Below are 19,642 nucleotides of genomic sequence, written 5' to 3'. Positions count from 1 at the left end.
GAGCATTAAATCGATCAGAATTATAAGCACAGCGTATAGTTATAGAGGGTGTGTCCAAACGGATCACATCAGAGGTAAGCTCTGATTCCTCCAACCATTCACTACTCATGACTGAGATAAGCTCTCTCAATTGATATTCACTTGGGAAATAAATGCTAAACTGGCCGTTTTGGGGTTTGTCAATAGAATGGTAGTTTGAAATGTTTCCAAAATCGGCAAAAAGATCGGATTCTATATCCAGCATGAAGTCTAGTGGTGGAATTTCTTCCTCTTGTGGCTCAGAACTTGGGATAGCTAAAGTAGATGAAGAATTTGACAGAGTGTCTACTTCGGCTTCGTAGGTTTCATCATGAAGGGTATTATCCATCTCAGCTTCCAGGATTCTATCTAGGATCACTCTAGCTTCATCAGTAGGGATGCGAAAGAAAGAACCTCTAGACATTGTGTGTAGCATTTGTTTGTGATTTTTCTGAAGACCTCAAAAAAAGTGAAATAAAAGAACAGGGTCTTCAAGGTTATGGTTTGGACCAGATTCTAAAAGATCAGAAAAACGTTTCCAGGATTTTCCCAAAGTTTCATTATCTTTTTGTTTAAAAGATAGGACTTCGAGTCTAAGGTCGGCTATACGGTCAAGGGAATAGAAATCTAGGCAAAAGTTGGCTCGTAAAACTCCCCGTTCACCTTGTTGTTGACTTACCTTCTGACTGTACCATTGTCTAGCTTCTCCCCTTAAAGAAAAAGGAAAAAGCTTCCAACGTAAAGTTTTATCAGAAATGCCTTCAATGCGAAGACAATCACATGTTTGCTCAAAATTTCTAATATGAAGGTAAGGGTTTTCGTCTTCCTTTCCCGAAAAAGAAAGGTTTTGAATCATGGCAATCAACCTAGAACTTAACTTATACTGGGATGTTTGGATAGGCTGTGATGACTCCCATGGTAAAAGGGCAGTTACTGAAGGGATTGCAGACTCATGGATCGATTTAGAATTTTGGTTTTCGATAAGGTAAGAGTAAAGAAAATAAATAAAGAATATAAAAGATAAGAAAAGATAAAAGTATAGATACAAGCTAGTAGTAAGACTCAAGGTTATCTCAGCAACTGTCTTTCTCCCCGGCAACGGCGCCAGAAATGCTTGTTGATATTTGGGAACGCAATAAGGAATTGATCCGCAAGCGCACGGATATCGGTGAGCACTTCACCCGGGAAATTATCTAGAGTATCATATTTATTTTTTTACCACTAGGAGAAAGAGTGCATCTGACTAACCGGGCTATTACTACTAACCCTTTAGGCACAAAGAATGTCTTTCGATGTGAGTGATAAATAGAGAAGACTGCAACCGTAGTCTCCTTCTAACCTTGGTGAGGATGATCTACTGTTCTATTGGGGAGGCTTACGGAATCTAAACACCACAAAGGATGTTCAACCCGCACCTATAAACCCTATCCTTTCTGCTAACGAGATATGGTCTGCAAAGGTAACTCGGAATTGTCACGTTCCTCACTACTACCACGGTCCAGCTAGTCAGAGAATATCTATGAGTACTGCAGCCTAAACACCACGTTTACGCCAGCAATGATTACTCTAAACTCTACGCGAAGAGATTAAAGTAAACTCATAAACCAGAAGAACAATAAAACAAGAACTTACTAGAATTTAGAAGTCGAAATACTGAAGAATCCTAGGAGCAAGCTTCGGGTTAGGAGAACTTGATCCCGCAGTTACAAGCTTGGAGTAGACACCGACAGGCCAGGCTTCCTCCAATCTACACCTCCACTCTATGTCTCTCAATCTAGTAGAAACTAGAAGATCTATTTCTACTTTACATTGGTTGCTAAGCCTAAAAAGAAATATTAATTAGAGAAGAGGTTTTCATTCGAGGGCACCCCTCAATCTCTATGATAGTTTCTTCATGTCTTCTCCAGGGGCCAGGGGGTCTCCTTATATATTCCTCCTCCTCTATGCGTTTTTGGGTCGGTAGGCGAGGTGGCACTATGTTTTCCTTGATCTAATAGGTCGGTAGAACATCCCGTGCGAAGAGAGTCCTGATTGGCATCCAACAGGGGGCGGGCGCCCAGGTCACCAGGGCGGGCGCCCTGGGCCTGGCCCCTTTTGGCCTCTGTTTTCTTCTCGTGGCTTCTGGAGTCTTCTAGATGGTAGAAAATCGTGCGGTGCGTTGATATCTCTATATAATCCCGACATGTGTGCCTTTCTTCCTTATTTCCTGATAACCCCCTGCAAAAACAGATAAACAACAAAACTCATGGAATTCTATCAGATCAAACCCTAATTCTAGGTGTTGTTTGCATATTGGTCCTTTCTCTTGTTTATTTGATAATTAAAATTGATACTTAAGAACCGTCAACAGCACCGTCTATCGATAAACTACTCCCGTGGGTATACCCCAAGGTAGACTGCCGACTAGCTTTCGTCGACACTGGCGCGCCAGGTAGGGGGTGTGCGTACAGCTCTCCCGACGAACAAGATAGTCATCATTCCAGCTTCCACGGTCGTGGCTGAAGGCCTCACGTTTACCATTGGCCAGATCGCGTGGACAACTCATGGCCGCGGCCTCGCGACCACGACTTCGGAAGAAACCCATATCCAATCTGGGGCAGCAGAGGCGTTAACTCCGATCACGCCGACTCCGAGCACTCGACCACCGCTTCCTCGATACGAGGCAATACAAGTCGACAACTCAGACCTTCTTCAAGCTCTCGATCGTGCCGACCTCAAACTTCTTGAAGTTTCCAACCTGATGGATTTGATCTCGCGCCAATCCGATCAGGCGGCATCAACAATTTTTTCCGACTCCCGCCGGCCAACTCGTGCCACCATGCACAAACAACCGGAGACGTCCCTGACAATAATATCAACTCCCACAGGACGATCTGTCAAGATCAAGATAGTTTCCCTAGACCATGATTACCCTTATGGTCTGAACAATGCGGCCGACCAATATTCGCGGCACACCCAATCTCTTTTTAGCAGGGCAGGCTTGTCGCCGGGACAGGGCAGCCAAGCCGCTCGGCATTACGTCAACATGGTATCCATCCGAGTCCTACCAGACGATGAGGCTACCAGTACGAACTCCAGCACAGGGTCTGTCCCCACCGAGGTTTTACACTCCGAGGACGAAGATTACGACCTAGGTTTACCACCATATCCTCCGGGTTTTTCTCGTTTCCCAGTCTTTCCACCTTGGCGAGGCGATCTTATCTTTAACGTCAGCAATGACGAACCGGTTGTCAACGGCGAAACAGACGAGCAGAAGCAACTCCGCGAGCAGCGCAATGCTGATCGTGCTCGGCGGCGCGCGGATGAGGAACGACAACTTGCGCCACACAACCTCAGTGATGCTTTCGACATGGTCGGAGATCAGCCAGTCTACAAGACGCCAAGCGCCAACGTGGCTGTTGCCATGGCAGACCTGGACCGACTCCTCGATACACCAGAGTGCCAGGGCGTCCGATCCAGTATACGAGCACATCTGATCGCCGCGATGGGACAGATAGCCACCTTTCTCAAAAGGGTCAAAGTCGTCTCCTACACGGAGGTTTCTTCTGACCAGACTCATCGCAGCCGGACTTCACCACGTCCCAGCGAGCGCCATCATAACCGCTCCCCCAACGGTCGCAGGAAGGTCGCTAAACGCGATAATTGTGGTCAGGACACGTGCGGTTACCACGAGCAGAGGCGCGGGCGAGGTCAGGAAGTAAACCAGGACAGGGATCTGGGCTACAACATCCCTCCCAAGGGAGCCCACGACCGCATCAACAGGCGCGCTACGGAAAGAGCGGTACACGAAAACCTGCAACGCATTGAGTACGATGCAGCACACGGCCCCCTGCCTAAGGCAGTTCTCTTCACACCTTCGCAAGTCGTATGGCCTCGCAACTTTAAGCTCGAGAAGCTTAAGAAATATGACGGTAAGGAAAACCCTGAAAACTGGATCACTCTCTACGAGATCGCAGTCCGGTCAGCAGGAGGAGATGAGCACGTCATGGCAAATTACTTCCCGGTCATCCTTGACCAGGCTGGCCATCAATGGCTCCTCGGCCTGCCCGAGGACTCCTTTGACTCCTGGGAAGAGCTCCGCCAGGTGTTTATTGACAATTTCATCGCTACCTGTGAACAGCCCGGGAACAAATACGATCTCGAGAGAATAAGGGACAGGAAGAACGAGCCCTTGCGCGATTACATCCGACGGTTCTCGGATATGCGCCTTAAGATTCCAAAAATTTCTCACGGCGAGGCCATATCAGCCTTCATCAAAGGTCTATGCTTCCACGAAGCTTTAAGGAATAAGCTACTGCGCAAACAGCCGACCACGGTTGCCGAGCTCCTCGCCAAGGCAAAAAACTATGCCGATGCCGACGACGCAGAAAAACTAATTCAAGAAGATGCGAGAGGCGGCGACGAGCCTCCCCGACGAGATGACAGCCGTGGACGCTTCAACAACCGGAACCCTCGCCGCGGTGACAACCGTGACCACTGAGAAGGTTGGGACAGGCGACGTGACAATCGCGATGATTTCAGGGGCAAGCGACCTCGTGACCACGACCACGAGGTGAACACAGTCAAGCGCCCCAATGGGCGGCGAGACTACTAGGAAGACTACAATAAGATGCTGAAAGGACCATGCCAACTCCATCCCAAGTCCAATCACACGATCGAAGAATGTCGTGTCCTCAAAAGCATCTACATGCAGCGGGCTGCTCAAGGGGATTCCGCCAAGAAAAATGGAAAACAGGACAGACATGGTCACGAAGACGACGATGACGACCAGGATAGAGACCCACGACACCAATATGTCAGTCCCACCGACGTGGTGCACTCCATCTTCGGAGGCAAAGTTTCCATCGATTCTAAATGAGAGAGAAAGCTCCTGAAGAGAGCCTGCCTCAATGTGGACAGCACAGATGGCCTGGTCGCTGACCCGAAATTTCCTCCCTGGTCGCATAGGGAGATCTCCTTCAACAGGAAGGACCAATGGGTCGCCATCCCCGAACCAAGACGTTTTCCTCTGATACTAGACCCTTGCATCAACAGCGTCAGATTCGAGTGCGTGCTCGTCGACAGGGGCAGCTCCATTGACTTCCTTTTCCGCAACTGCTTGCTTGCCCTCAGGCTAACCCCGGCGCAACTAAATCCGTATGATGCTCAGTTTTGGGGTGTCCTACCAGGCCAAAGTTTAGTACCCCTCGGGCAGATCACGCTGCCCGTCCAGTTTGGAACGCCGGACCACTTCTGCACAGAGTTCGTCAACTTCGTGGTCGCTGACTTTGACGGCACCTATCACGCAATCCTAGGCCGACCATCGCTGACAAAGTTCATGGCAGTTCCGCACTACTCATACCTAGTCCTCAAGATGCCAACAGAGAAGGGCATCCTAACCGTCAGAGGCAATGTCTACACCGCATACACTTGCGAGGAGGAAAGCTTCAAGATCACTGAGGTAATCGATCTCTCGATGCGCATGGCAGAAACCGTAGCCCAAGCTACGCAGGTTCCACCCGACCAGCTTCGACTACCCGAACAGGAGACTCTGAGGAAAAACTCAAAGTCCAAAGAGCACAAGGAGGTACAGCTGGTCGAGGGCAGCCCCGAGAAGACGGCTCTCATCGGGGCCAACCTGGACCCTAAATAGGAAAACGCGCTCGTCAGGTTTCTAAGGGACAACGTAAGCGTTTTCGCATGGAAACCCGCAGACATGCCTGGCGTCCCACGAAACCTGATCGAGCACTCCTTAAACGTCTCGAAGACCGCAAGACCTATCAAGCAGAAACTACGATGGTTCGCTCGCGACAAAATGGAGGCTATTAGGACAGAAACAACGCGGCTTCTAGCAGCCGGATTCATTAAAGAAGTGTATCATCCCGATTGGCTTGCCAATCCGGTTCTTGTAAGAAAAAAGAATAATGAATGGAGAATGTGCGTTGATTACACTGATCTCAATAAACACTGTCCTAAAGATACTTTTGGTGTCCCTCATATCGATGAGGTGGTCGACTCAACAGCCGGATGCAAACTCCTCTCTTTTCTAGACTGCTACTCTGGTTACCACCAGATTTCACTAAAGGAAGACGACCAGATCAAAACATCCTTTATTACTCCTTTTGGTGCATATTTCTACACCACCATGTCCTTCGGACTCAAAAATGCTGGAGCCACTTATCAACGAGCCATTCAGCAATGCCTCCATGATGAGATTCGCGACGACCTTGTCGAGGCTTACGTAGATGACGTTGTCGTCAAAACAAGGGACGCGAGCACTCTGATTGACAACCTAGACCGAAATTTTAAGGCACTGAATAAATACAAGTGGAAGCTTAACCTCAAAAAGTGTATCTTTGGGGTCCCCTCTGGACTGTTACTCGGCAACGTCGTCAGCCGCGACGGCATACGGCCGAATCCTTCAAAGGTTAAGGCTGTGCTCGATATGCGACCACCCAAGAATGTCAAGGATATTCAAAAGCTCATCGGATGTATGGCCGCTCTCAGCCGGTTTATCTCTAGACTGGGAGAAAAAGGCCTTCCCTTCTTCAAACTTCTAAAGGCATCGGAAAAATTCTCCTGGATAGAGGAAGCTAACGCTGCGTTCACCCAGCTCAAAACTTTCCTCACCTCACCACCTGTCCTCACAGCACCTCAACCTAACGAGGACTTGCTCCTTTACATAGCAGCAATCGATCAGGTTGTCTCCACGGCAATGGTGGTCGAGCAGGACGAGCCATGCCACATCTACAAAGTCCAGACGCCTGTTTACTTCATAAGCGAAGTCTTAAACGAATCCAAGACTAGGTATCCTCAGATACAAAAGTTAATCTACGCCATCCTAATAACCTCAAGGAATCTTAAGCATTACTTCGACGGTCATCGGGTCTTAGTAACCACCAGTTTCCCTCTAGGGGACATTTTGCGCAATAAGGACGCCAATGGCAGAATTGTAAAATGGGCAATGGAATTATGCCCATTCTCCCTGGATTTCTAGAGTCGCACTACCGTCAAGTCCCAGGCCCTGGTCGACTTCATCGTGGAATGGACGGACCTCAAGGAGCCCTCCCCTCCGGATACCTCCGACCACTGGTCAATGTTCTTCGACGTGTCCCTAAACATCAATGGCGTTGGCGCCGGGATACTTTTTGTATCACCAAACGAGGACAAACTCTGCTATGTCCTTAGGATTCTCTTCCCGACATCTAACAACATCGCCGAATACGAAGCATGCTTGCATGGCATCCGACTGGCTGTCAAACTGGGAGTCAAGCGTCTTTACGTCCACGGTGACTCTGCCCTGGTCATCAACCAGTTAAATAAGGAATGGGACACAACTCACGAGAAAATGGACCTCTACTGCAAAGAAATCCGGAAATGGCAATCCAATTTTTATGGCGTCGAATACATCCACGTGGTCCGGGACAGGAATCAGGAAGCAGATGCGTTGTCGAAGATAGGATCATCCCGGGCCCAGATCCCGCAAGGTGTTTTTCTCCAAGATATTCACACCCCAAGCGTCGATACAGACCTGGTCAGCAAGTCACCCAATGAGGCGATTCTCATAGACGATACTACTCCGACATCCAGCAGCCATGACTGGCGCACTCCTTTCATCAAGTACCTATCGGACGGTTCGGGATTCCAAGATAAAACGGAGAACGAACGCCTTATTCGGCGGTCTAAGAATTACATACTGGTCAATGGAAAACTTATGCGTAAGAACGTAAGCTCAGAAGTATTGCTAAAGTGTATATCCTAAGATGATGGCATCAAGCTACTGGACGACATACACGCCGGGTCCTGTGGCAACCACGCCGCCTCCAGAACACTGGTCGGGAAAGCTTTCCGAGCAGGTTTCTACTGGCCAACAGTAGTTACCGACGCCGAGAAACTAGTTCGGCATTGCGAAGGATGCCAGTTCTTTGCCAAGCAGACTCACGTACCTGCTCATGAGATACAGACGATTCCGTCATGTTGGTCGTTCGCCTGTTGGGGCCTCGACATGATCGGACCATTCAAGCCGGCCCCCGGCAACTTCAAATTCGTATTCGTGCTAATCGACAAATTCTCAACGGATCGAGTACATGCCACTGATCAAAGCAACTTCCGAGAAGGCTATGGAGTTCCTCAATCAAATCATACACAGATTCAGGGTTCCTAACAGCATAATTAATGACCTAGGCACCCAGTTCACCGGCACTACATTCTGGGACTTCTGTGATGACAGAGGCATAGTCATAAAGTACGTGTCGGTAGCCCACCCGCGGGCCAACGGTCAAGTGGAGCGAGCAAACGGAATGATCATTGATGCTTTGAAGAAAAGGTTGTATACTGAAAATGACAGAGCACCAGGATGATGGTTGAAATAGTTACCGGTTGTGGTCTGGGGTCTCCGAACACAGGCTAGTCGCAACACGGGTGTATCACCCTACTTCATGGTTTACGGCACCGAAGCAGTGCTCCCTTCCGATGTGACCTTTGGATCTCCAAGAGTCAAAAATTTCGACCAGTCTTCGGCCGACCTCGCCAGAGAGCTCGAAATCAACTGCATAGAAGAAAAGCGCCTAATCTCGTGCATTCGAACAGCGAAGTATCTCGAAGCCATTAGGTGGTACCACAATAGGAACGTCAAAGACCGCTCCTTCGTGGTCGGTGATCTGGTACTCAATTGGAAAACAAGCCAAGAAGGAATGCACAAGTTATCTACACCTTGGGAAGGACCCTTTGTGGTCCCCGAAGTCACACGCCGTACATCTTATAGACTGGCGTACCCAGACGGAAGACGCTTGCCCAACTCCTAGCACATAGACAAACTGCGCCATTTCTAACCCTAAGTTCCAGCATATTTCATTTGTAAATCCTTTCTTGATGAAGTAATAAAATTTGATTTTTCTCGCTACATACTTTTTCATACGCAGATTACTTGACGAGTACCACAACAACATCCCAGGGCAAAGGTACTCAAGGGCCATCAACTTGACTTAGTGATACAACACTCAAACAAATTTACAGCGCTCAAAACCATAGTTATGATAAATTACATTTTATCACAAAGTTTACAATATAACACCCCTCTGGGCGGTCATTAGTCTACTCCTACATACTACTTTTACAAAGCCTACTGATGGGGCTGATCACCCGCACGGCTCCGCTGCTGTACCGCCGAAGGGGTCGGGGCCACCGGTGTCTGGCTGGTCGAGACCGCAGGCGTCGACCGCCCATCTCCCGCAATGGACGGCCCCGACAACTCTTTGGCCAACCTATTTGATCCAGACTGGTTGAGTGGAGTCGACATCCCACAGAGGTTTATGTTGCCGATCAGTGTCGACGACAAGTCAAGCAGGCCGACGCGAAGTTCATTGGCCTCCTATGGACCGACCTCCTTGGGATACCCCCTCTCCAGCCGGGACAAATCGACCAGAGGGTAGTGGGCACGTACCATGCTGAGGACGTGCGCTCCGGCAAACTCTCCGGAGTACTTGAAGAACTGCTGAAGCCAACCCCACGCTTGCTGCGCCTTCTCGACCGGGGTCATCCTCGGTGCGCGGTGCTGGTCTTCGAGGAGCTCAGGGCTGATCAAGTCAAGCACTGGGGTCACTCCCTTCTAGATCTTGATACAATTGGTCTTCCAGGAGTCCTCATCTCTGACCAACTCGTCGAGGTGCTTCTTGGTGTTGACCTTAAGCACTATGCCAGAATTTTTAAAGAAAACCAAGCTAGGAGTCAGTATAAACACGGGAAAAGCTGTGTTGTGTAGTCAAAAAGGGCAAGACGGCTCTTACCAGCCAACTCCTGACTCTTGTTTTTTAGCTCCTCGCCAGCCTGGCGCCCGACCTCTAGTGCGCCGGCAACCTCCAAGTTGAGCCGCTCCCTTTCTTGTCAGAGGCACTCAACCTCCTCTTCCAGATCTGCAGAAGTAATCTCTAGTCAACAAAATTGACCACGCAGTTAAATACAACTCCACGGAACGCACGACTTACCTCTCTTTTCCCGATCCTTGTCGACTAGTTGCCGATTGAGATCGAGCAGGCGCTCTTCTTGCGCCGCCCTCTCGGCTGCCTTCTCCTTGGCATCCGACCGAAGGCGGTCCACTTCCGCAGTTAGGGCGTTATTCTCAGCCACAATCCCTTCAATTTGGTCGAAGCACCTTTTTCGGTACTTTGCCGTTTTCATTGCGCCCTACAAGAATTACATGTATCGTGAAGCAAACAAACAACAAAATATAAACACTTAGGCGAAACACAAGACAACCTAACTTGACTTCATCAACAAGCCACTTGGCAGCGTGCTCTACCCTCGCTGACTCCTCGGTCTCGGCGAGTTCTTCGTGACGAATAAAATGGTCCCCACGTTGGCGCCACACGTATACGTGTTGACGACCATCATCAGTGCCCTTTGATCTCCTCCACTTCATCGTCGGAGGCCGCCGGGGCTTCCTCGCCCTCTGTGTTACCTCCGGCCGGGGTAACAGGTATTAAAGGCTCCTTACTGCGACCAGGCGAAACCTTCGACGGAGACGCCTCTGCTCGCGGTGGAGTTGGGGTTCTCCTTTCTTCAGCAGGAGGGGGAGTTGGGGCTCTGTCTTCCTCCTCTGTGACACTGCTCGGGGGAGGCGCCCTCGCAGTATCGTCACCCCTTGTTGGGGTGCTCCTCCCGACTCTCACCTGGGCCGGGACTTCCTTGGCAACCTCTGCCACGGTGACAACCGCGGGCTGCTCTTCGACCTGCACCTGGATGGTCTGCACGGCGGCGTTTTCAATGACAACCGCCGGCTTGGCCATTCTCTGGCCAGTGACATTGTCAGGATCAACGTCGAACGCCGCACTAACAAATGACGACATTATGCCACCGACGTGGTGCACTCCATCTTCGGAGGCAAAGTTTCCATCGATTCTAAATGAGAGAGAAAGCTCCTGAAGAGAGCCTGCCTCAATGTGGACAGCACAGATGGCCTGGTCGCTGACCCGAAATTTCCTCCCTGGTCGCATAGGGAGATCTCCTTCAACAGGAAGGACCAATGGGTCGCCATCCCCGAACCAAGACGTTTTCCTCTGATACTAGACCCTTGCATCAACAGCGTCAGATTCGAGTGCGTGCTCGTCGACAGGGGCAGCTCCATTGACTTCCTTTTCCGCAACTGCTTGCTTGCCCTCAGGCTAACCCCGGCGCAACTAAATCCGTATGATGCTCAGTTTTGGGGTGTCCTACCAGGCCAAAGTTTAGTACCCCTCGGGCAGATCACGCTGCCCGTCCAGTTTGGAACGCCGGACCACTTCTGCACAGAGTTCGTCAACTTCGTGGTCGCTGACTTTGACGGCACCTATCACGCAATCCTAGGCCGACCATCGCTGACAAAGTTCATGGCAGTTCCGCACTACTCATACCTAGTCCTCAAGATGCCAACAGAGAAGGGCATCCTAACCGTCAGAGGCAATGTCTACACCGCATACACTTGCGAGGAGGAAAGCTTCAAGATCACTGAGGTAATCGATCTCTCGATGCGCATGGCAGAAACCGTAGCCCAAGCTACGCAGGTTCCACCCGACCAGCTTCGACTACCCGAACAGGAGACTCTGAGGAAAAACTCAAAGTCCAAAGAGCACAAGGAGGTACAGCTGGTCGAGGGCAGCCCCGAGAAGACGGCTCTCATCGGGGCCAACCTGGACCCTAAATAGGAAAACGCGCTCGTCAGGTTTCTAAGGGACAACGTAAGCGTTTTCGCATGGAAACCCGCAGACATGCCTGGCGTCCCACGAAACCTGATCGAGCACTCCTTAAACGTCTCGAAGACCGCAAGACCTATCAAGCAGAAACTACGATGGTTCGCTCGCGACAAAATGGAGGCTATTAGGACAGAAACAACGCGGCTTCTAGCAGCCGGATTCATTAAAGAAGTGTATCATCCCGATTGGCTTGCCAATCCGGTTCTTGTAAGAAAAAAGAATAATGAATGGAGAATGTGCGTTGATTACACTGATCTCAATAAACACTGTCCTAAAGATACTTTTGGTGTCCCTCATATCGATGAGGTGGTCGACTCAACAGCCGGATGCAAACTCCTCCTTTTCTAGACTGCTACTCTGGTTACCACCAGATTTCACTAAAGGAAGACGACCAGATCAAAACATCCTTTATTACTCCTTTTGGTGCATATTTCTACACCACCATGTCCTTCGGACTCAAAAATGCTGGAGCCACTTATCAACGAGCCATTCAGCAATGCCTCCATGATGAGATTCGCGACGACCTTGTCGAGGCTTACGTAGATGACGTTGTCGTCAAAACAAGGGACGCGAGCACTCTGATTGACAACCTAGACCGAAATTTTAAGGCACTGAATAAATACAAGTGGAAGCTTAACCTCAAAAAGTGTATCTTTGGGGTCCCCTCTGGACTGTTACTCGGCAACGTCGTCAGCCGCGACGGCATACGGCCGAATCCTTCAAAGGTTAAGGCTGTGCTCGATATGCGACCACCCAAGAATGTCAAGGATATTCAAAAGCTCATCGGATGTATGGCCGCTCTCAGCCGGTTTATCTCTAGACTGGGAGAAAAAGGCCTTCCCTTCTTCAAACTTCTAAAGGCATCGGAAAAATTCTCCTGGATAGAGGAAGCTAACGCTGCGTTCACCCAGCTCAAAACTTTCCTCACCTCACCACCTGTCCTCACAGCACCTCAACCTAACGAGGACTTGCTCCTTTACATAGCAGCAATCGATCAGGTTGTCTCCACGGCAATGGTGGTCGAGCAGGACGAGCCATGCCACATCTACAAAGTCCAGACGCCTGTTTACTTCATAAGCGAAGTCTTAAACGAATCCAAGACTAGGTATCCTCAGATACAAAAGTTAATCTACGCCATCCTAATAACCTCAAGGAATCTTAAGCATTACTTCGACGGTCATCGGGTCTTAGTAACCACCAGTTTCCCTCTAGGGGACATTTTGCGCAATAAGGACGCCAATGGCAGAATTGTAAAATGGGCAATGGAATTATGCCCATTCTCCCTGGATTTCTAGAGTCGCACTACCGTCAAGTCCCAGGCCCTGGTCGACTTCATCGTGGAATGGACGGACCTCAAGGAGCCCTCCCCTCCGGATACCTCCGACCACTGGTCAATGTTCTTCGACGTGTCCCTAAACATCAATGGCGTTGGCGCCGGGATACTTTTTGTATCACCAAACGAGGACAAACTCTGCTATGTCCTTAGGATTCTCTTCCCGACATCTAACAACATCGCCGAATACGAAGCATGCTTGCATGGCATCCGACTGGCTGTCAAACTGGGAGTCAAGCGTCTTTACGTCCACGGTGACTCTGCCCTGGTCATCAACCAGTTAAATAAGGAATGGGACACAACTCACGAGAAAATGGACCTCTACTGCAAAGAAATCCGGAAATGGCAATCCAATTTTTATGGCGTCGAATACATCCACGTGGTCCGGGACAGGAATCAGGAAGCAGATGCGTTGTCGAAGATAGGATCATCCCGGGCCCAGATCCCGCAAGGTGTTTTTCTCCAAGATATTCACACCCCAAGCGTCGATACAGACCTGGTCAGCAAGTCACCCAATGAGGCGATTCTCATAGACGATACTACTCCGACATCCAGCAGCCATGACTGGCGCACTCCTTTCATCAAGTACCTATCGGACGGTTCGGGATTCCAAGATAAAACGGAGAACGAACGCCTTATTCGGCGGTCTAAGAATTACATACTGGTCAATGGAAAACTTATGCGTAAGAACGTAAGCTCAGAAGTATTGCTAAAGTGTATATCCTAAGATGATGGCATCAAGCTACTGGACGACATACACGCCGGGTCCTGTGGCAACCACGCCGCCTCCAGAACACTGGTCGGGAAAGCTTTCCGAGCAGGTTTCTACTGGCCAACAGTAGTTACCGACGCCGAGAAACTAGTTCGGCATTGCGAAGGATGCCAGTTCTTTGCCAAGCAGACTCACGTACCTGCTCATGAGATACAGACGATTCCGTCATGTTGGTCGTTCGCCTGTTGGGGCCTCGACATGATCGGACCATTCAAGCCGGCCCCCGGCAACTTCAAATTCGTATTCGTGCTAATCGACAAATTCTCAACGGATCGAGTACATGCCACTGATCAAAGCAACTTCCGAGAAGGCTATGGAGTTCCTCAATCAAATCATACACAGATTCAGGGTTCCTAACAGCATAATTAATGACCTAGGCACCCAGTTCACCGGCACTACATTCTGGGACTTCTGTGATGACAGAGGCATAGTCATAAAGTACGTGTCGGTAGCCCACCCGCGGGCCAACGGTCAAGTGGAGCGAGCAAACGGAATGATCATTGATGCTTTGAAGAAAAGGTTGTATACTGAAAATGACAGAGCACCAGGATGATGGTTGAAATAGTTACCGGTTGTGGTCTGGGGTCTCCGAACACAGGCTAGTCGCAACACGGGTGTATCACCCTACTTCATGGTTTACGGCACCGAAGCAGTGCTCCCTTCCGATGTGACCTTTGGATCTCCAAGAGTCAAAAATTTCGACCAGTCTTCGGCCGACCTCGCCAGAGAGCTCGAAATCAACTGCATAGAAGAAAAGCGCCTAATCTCGTGCATTCGAACAGCGAAGTATCTCGAAGCCATTAGGTGGTACCACAATAGGAACGTCAAAGACCGCTCCTTCGTGGTCGGTGATCTGGTACTCAATTGGAAAACAAGCCAAGAAGGAATGCACAAGTTATCTACACCTTGGGAAGGACCCTTTGTGGTCCCCGAAGTCACACGCCGTACATCTTATAGACTGGCGTACCCAGACGGAAGACGCTTGCCCAACTCCTAGCACATAGACAAACTGCGCCATTTCTAACCCTAAGTTCCAGCATATTTCATTTGTAAATCCTTTCTTGATGAAGTAATAAAATTTGATTTTTCTCGCTACATACTTTTTCATACGCAGATTACTTGACGAGTACCACAACAACATCCCAGGGCAAAGGTACTCAAGGGCCATCAACTTGACTTAGTGATACAACACTCAAACAAATTTACAGCGCTCAAAACCATAGTTATGATAAATTACATTTTATCACAAAGTTTACAATATAACACCCCTCTGGGCGGTCATTAGTCTACTCCTACATACTACTTTTACAAAGCCTACTGATGGGGCTGATCACCCGCACGGCTCCGCTGCTGTACCGCCGAAGGGGTCGGGGCCACCGGTGTCTGGCTGGTCGAGACCGCAGGCGTCGACCGCCCATCTCCCGCAATGGACGGCCCCGACAACTCTTTGGCCAACCTATTTGATCCAGACTGGTTGAGTGGAGTCGACATCCCACAGAGGTTTATGTTGCCGATCAGTGTCGACGACAAGTCAAGCAGGCCGACGCGAAGTTCATTGGCCTCCTATGGACCGACCTCCTTGGGATACCCCCTCTCCAGCCGGGACAAATCGACCAGAGGGTAGTGGGCACGTACCATGCTGAGGACGTGCGCTCCGGCAAACTCTCCGGAGTACTTGAAGAACTGCTGAAGCCAACCCCACGCTTGCTGCGCCTTCTCGACCGGGGTCATCCTCGGTGCGCGGTGCTGGTCTTCGAGGAGCTCAGGGCTGATCAAGTCAAGCACTGGGGTCACTCCCTTCTAGATCTTGATACAATTGGTCTTCCAGGAGTCCTCATCTCTGACCAACTCGTCGAGGTGCTTCTTGGTGTTGACCTTAAGCACTATGCCAGAATTTTTAAAGAAAACCAAGCTAGGAGTCAGTATAAACACGGGAAAAGCTGTGTTGTGTAGTCAAAAAGGGCAAGACGGCTCTTACCAGCCAACTCCTGACTCTTGTTTTTTAGCTCCTCGCCAGCCTGGCGCCCGACCTCTAGTGCGCCGGCAACCTCCAAGTTGAGCCGCTCCCTTTCTTGTCAGAGGCACTCAACCTCCTCTTCCAGATCTGCAGAAGTAATCTCTAGTCAACAAAATTGACCACGCAGTTAAATACAACTCCACGGAACGCACGACTTACCTCTCTTTTCCCGATCCTTGTCGACTAGTTGCCGATTGAGATCGAGCAGGCGCTCTTCTTGCGCCGCCCTCTCGGCTGCCTTCTCCTTGGCATCCGACCGAAGGCGGTCCACTTCCGCAGTTAGGGCGTTATTCTCAGCCACAATCCCTTCAATTTGGTCGAAGCACCTTTTTCGGTACTTTGCCGTTTTCATTGCGCCCTACAAGAATTACATGTATCGTGAAGCAAACAAACAACAAAATATAAACACTTAGGCGAAACACAAGACAACCTAACTTGACTTCATCAACAAGCCACTTGGCAGCGTGCTCTACCCTCGCTGACTCCTCGGTCTCGGCGAGTTCTTCGTGACGAATAAAATGGTCCCCACGTTGGCGCCACACGTATACGTGTTGACGACCATCATCAGTGCCCTTTGATCTCCTCCACTTCATCGTCGGAGGCCGCCGGGGCTTCCTCGCCCTCTGTGTTACCTCCGGCCGGGGTAACAGGTATTAAAGGCTCCTTACTGCGACCAGGCGAAACCTTCGACGGAGACGCCTCTGCTCGCGGTGGAGTTGGGGTTCTCCTTTCTTCAGCAGGAGGGGGAGTTGGGGCTCTGTCTTCCTCCTCTGTGACACTGCTCGGGGGAGGCGCCCTCGCAGTATCGTCACCCCTTGTTGGGGTGCTCCTCCCGACTCTCACCTGGGCCGGGACTTCCTTGGCAACCTCTGCCACGGTGACAACCGCGGGCTGCTCTTCGACCTGCACCTGGATGGTCTGCACGGCGGCGTTTTCAATGACAACCGCCGGCTTGGCCATTCTCTGGCCAGTGACATTGTCAGGATCAACGTCGAACGCCGCACTAACAAATGACGACATTATGCCAATGTCAAAATTTGCAGCAAAAAATATATAGGAGGAAGTGCAGAAGTGAAATTGTACAACTCATAGGTCGGAGCGACTGTGCATCGCTACGAGGAACCTCCTCCTGGTCCTACTAGTCACCGTTGTTGCCTCTGTCCCCCCAAGTCACGTCGGCTCGGCGTGTGGGGCAGGAAGATCACTGGTCACCCGACCAGTGGTGATCGGCGCGACGTCTGGACGACTGCGTGGCATTCGGACCAAAGAGGGTGCAGCGTCCTCCTCCTCGTCCTCGTCATCGGCGATCCTCACGAGCCGACGATGCTTCGGAGCTTGGCTGGTCTCCGCCGGTAGCGCCTCTATAGGGCATGGCTCCACTGCCAATGGCCTTTTCCCCGACACCCTGTCCTCGGTGGTCGGGGCCGGGCGGCTCTGTTCCTCCTCACTGCTGGTGTATTGAGGACACCGAGCAGCATCGCCCTCCGGCGGGTCCATCCCCGCAGGATTCTCCATACCAGGTGCCAGTGACACATACACTGCACACCGTTCAATATCTCCAATCTGCATAAAACAAACGATAAATTATCAGTCAAGAGATTGCAGTGCTCACGAAACAATGTAACAAAGGTATTCGTCTACCTTAGGAGCTGGTCGTCCTAGCTTAAAGGCATGCATCCGGTCACCACTCCGAATGAAGTTATCATCAGACAAATTGAATAACTCATTCATCAGCTGCTGGACCTCTGCCTTCTCCAGACCATCCGGACACGTTCTGGTCGGGTCTTGGCTCCCCGCGTACTCATACGCCGAGTGTACCCTCCTCGGGCAAGGCATCACCCGAAGCACAAGGAAGTTCCCGACCACTCCTGGCCTGTCTAAACGGGACCAGTTGATCAGGCTCATTAGCTCCGCCACTTGCCCAATGTGCTCTAGACGGTCCGTCAACCTAACACTCTTCTCAGGGATGTAGCCCACGTCGCAGAACGTGGTACTGCCCGGCTCTTCCCTGATGTAGAACCACTTCTTGTACCATTCGGTGAAAGAAGTGTTCCATGGGCAGTTGAGGTACCGGTTCTTCATTCCATCACGCAGATTGAGGTATACTCCACCTGCAATCTTGGAGCCTCCAACTGCTCCTTTCTTCCTCAAGCAAAAAAGAAAGCGGAAGAGATCGAAGTGCAGCTCTATTCCAACATAGGCCTCGCACAGATTGGTAAATCTGGAGATAAGAAGAATAGAGTTCGGGTGCAGATTGCAAATCCTGATCTCATAATAGAAAAGAAGACCTTGGAGAAAAGGATGAACGGGAATCCCAAAACCCCTCTTAAAGAAATCATCGAAGACAATAATCTCACCGGCGCGGGGGTCGGGGTAGCTCTCCCCCTATGGCGCTCTCCATCCTCCGACTTCCTGATTATGCAGAAGCCCCTTTCCGACGAGGTCGTTGAGGGATCTTGTGTTGCTCTGGGACTTCTTCCATTCCTTGGCCATCATCTCAGCTCTCTTCTTAGAATCGCTCTTAGCCATTTCGGTTCTTGGAAACTCTCAAGCTCGGCTTTGAGGTTTAAAGGTGGGGGGAAAGATGGTGGCTTAAGCAATAGTATGCGATTGCCGGGTGAAAAACAAGGATACGACCCTCAGCTTTTATAACAACAGCCTGACCTCTACCACTTCCCGTATTCTGGGGAAGTGGGCGGATCTGGCGGCGGCCGCGGCGTTTCGGTTCTCAATAATTACCGCCGGTTAATATGGTGGCTTTTCTGCATAATTAATGGTTTCCTTTTCTTGGACCGCGCAAAGGGCGACTGCACAGTTACCAGGCGCCCTTTTTACGCAACCGCCTGACAATGCGCCAGGATGCCTCGTCACATTGCGCATTAATGCGGCGAGATGTTTTTTCCAAAATACAAGTGGATCTGGTGGAGGACCGTGCAAGACATGCTCGGGGACTGGTCGACCAGTCTGTTTATCTGACATATCGATTGACTGCACCGACCACCGAGCATGTCACGCTCGAGGACTGGTCCTCTAGTCCGCTTTATTGATGTCTTGATAGCTCGTGCTGACCACCGAACACGATTGAGCTCCTAACTATGCTCGGGGACTTGTCCATCAGTCCCTACGCCGCGCTCCGGGACTGTACCGACCAACGATCATTATATGCTCAGGGACTGGTCGACCAGCCCTCCCATTTGAAATTTCAGGGACTATACTGACCACCGAGCACGTTTACATTCCCAACCATGCTCGGGGACTGGTCGATCAGTCTCTATGCCGTGCTCTGGGACTGTGCTGATTACCGATTGTGCTCGTAGACTCATCAATCACTCCCTGCGCTGAGCTCAGGACTCCCTTCGATCACTCTCCGACCACAGCTTGGGGACTGCTTTTTTCCAAAGTTGCATATGAATTGGACTGGATAATTTTTTAGACCTTGCAACAAGGTTCATACTTCACCTTTCAGCAAGCTCGGGAACTACATCGGTACAATGCATCTGACGATGCATCTCAGTTTTAGAATTGCCATGAAGACTTTTTTGAGCCTGGGACCACGTGCCTACGTCACCTACTACCAGGCTCAGGGACTAAGTGGGCACACTTCACCTTGCAATGAACTTGCTTGCTTTTTGAAAGTCCATACTTTTCAGAAAAGTAAAGTGGGCACACTTCACTAGGAAAGAAATCTTTTTTATTTGAGAGCACCATACATTCTTCGAACAACCTGCTTCTTCGATGATATCGAAGTTGATCAACTGATTTTTGAGTTGGACAAAATACCATTGCAACTGTTCGGG

Source organism: Sorghum bicolor, chromosome 3 (assembly GCF_000003195.3).
Source record: "Sorghum bicolor cultivar BTx623 chromosome 3, Sorghum_bicolor_NCBIv3, whole genome shotgun sequence".
Lineage (NCBI taxonomy): Eukaryota > Viridiplantae > Streptophyta > Magnoliopsida > Poales > Poaceae > Sorghum > Sorghum bicolor.
Note: the sequence above shows the minus strand (reverse complement) of the source record.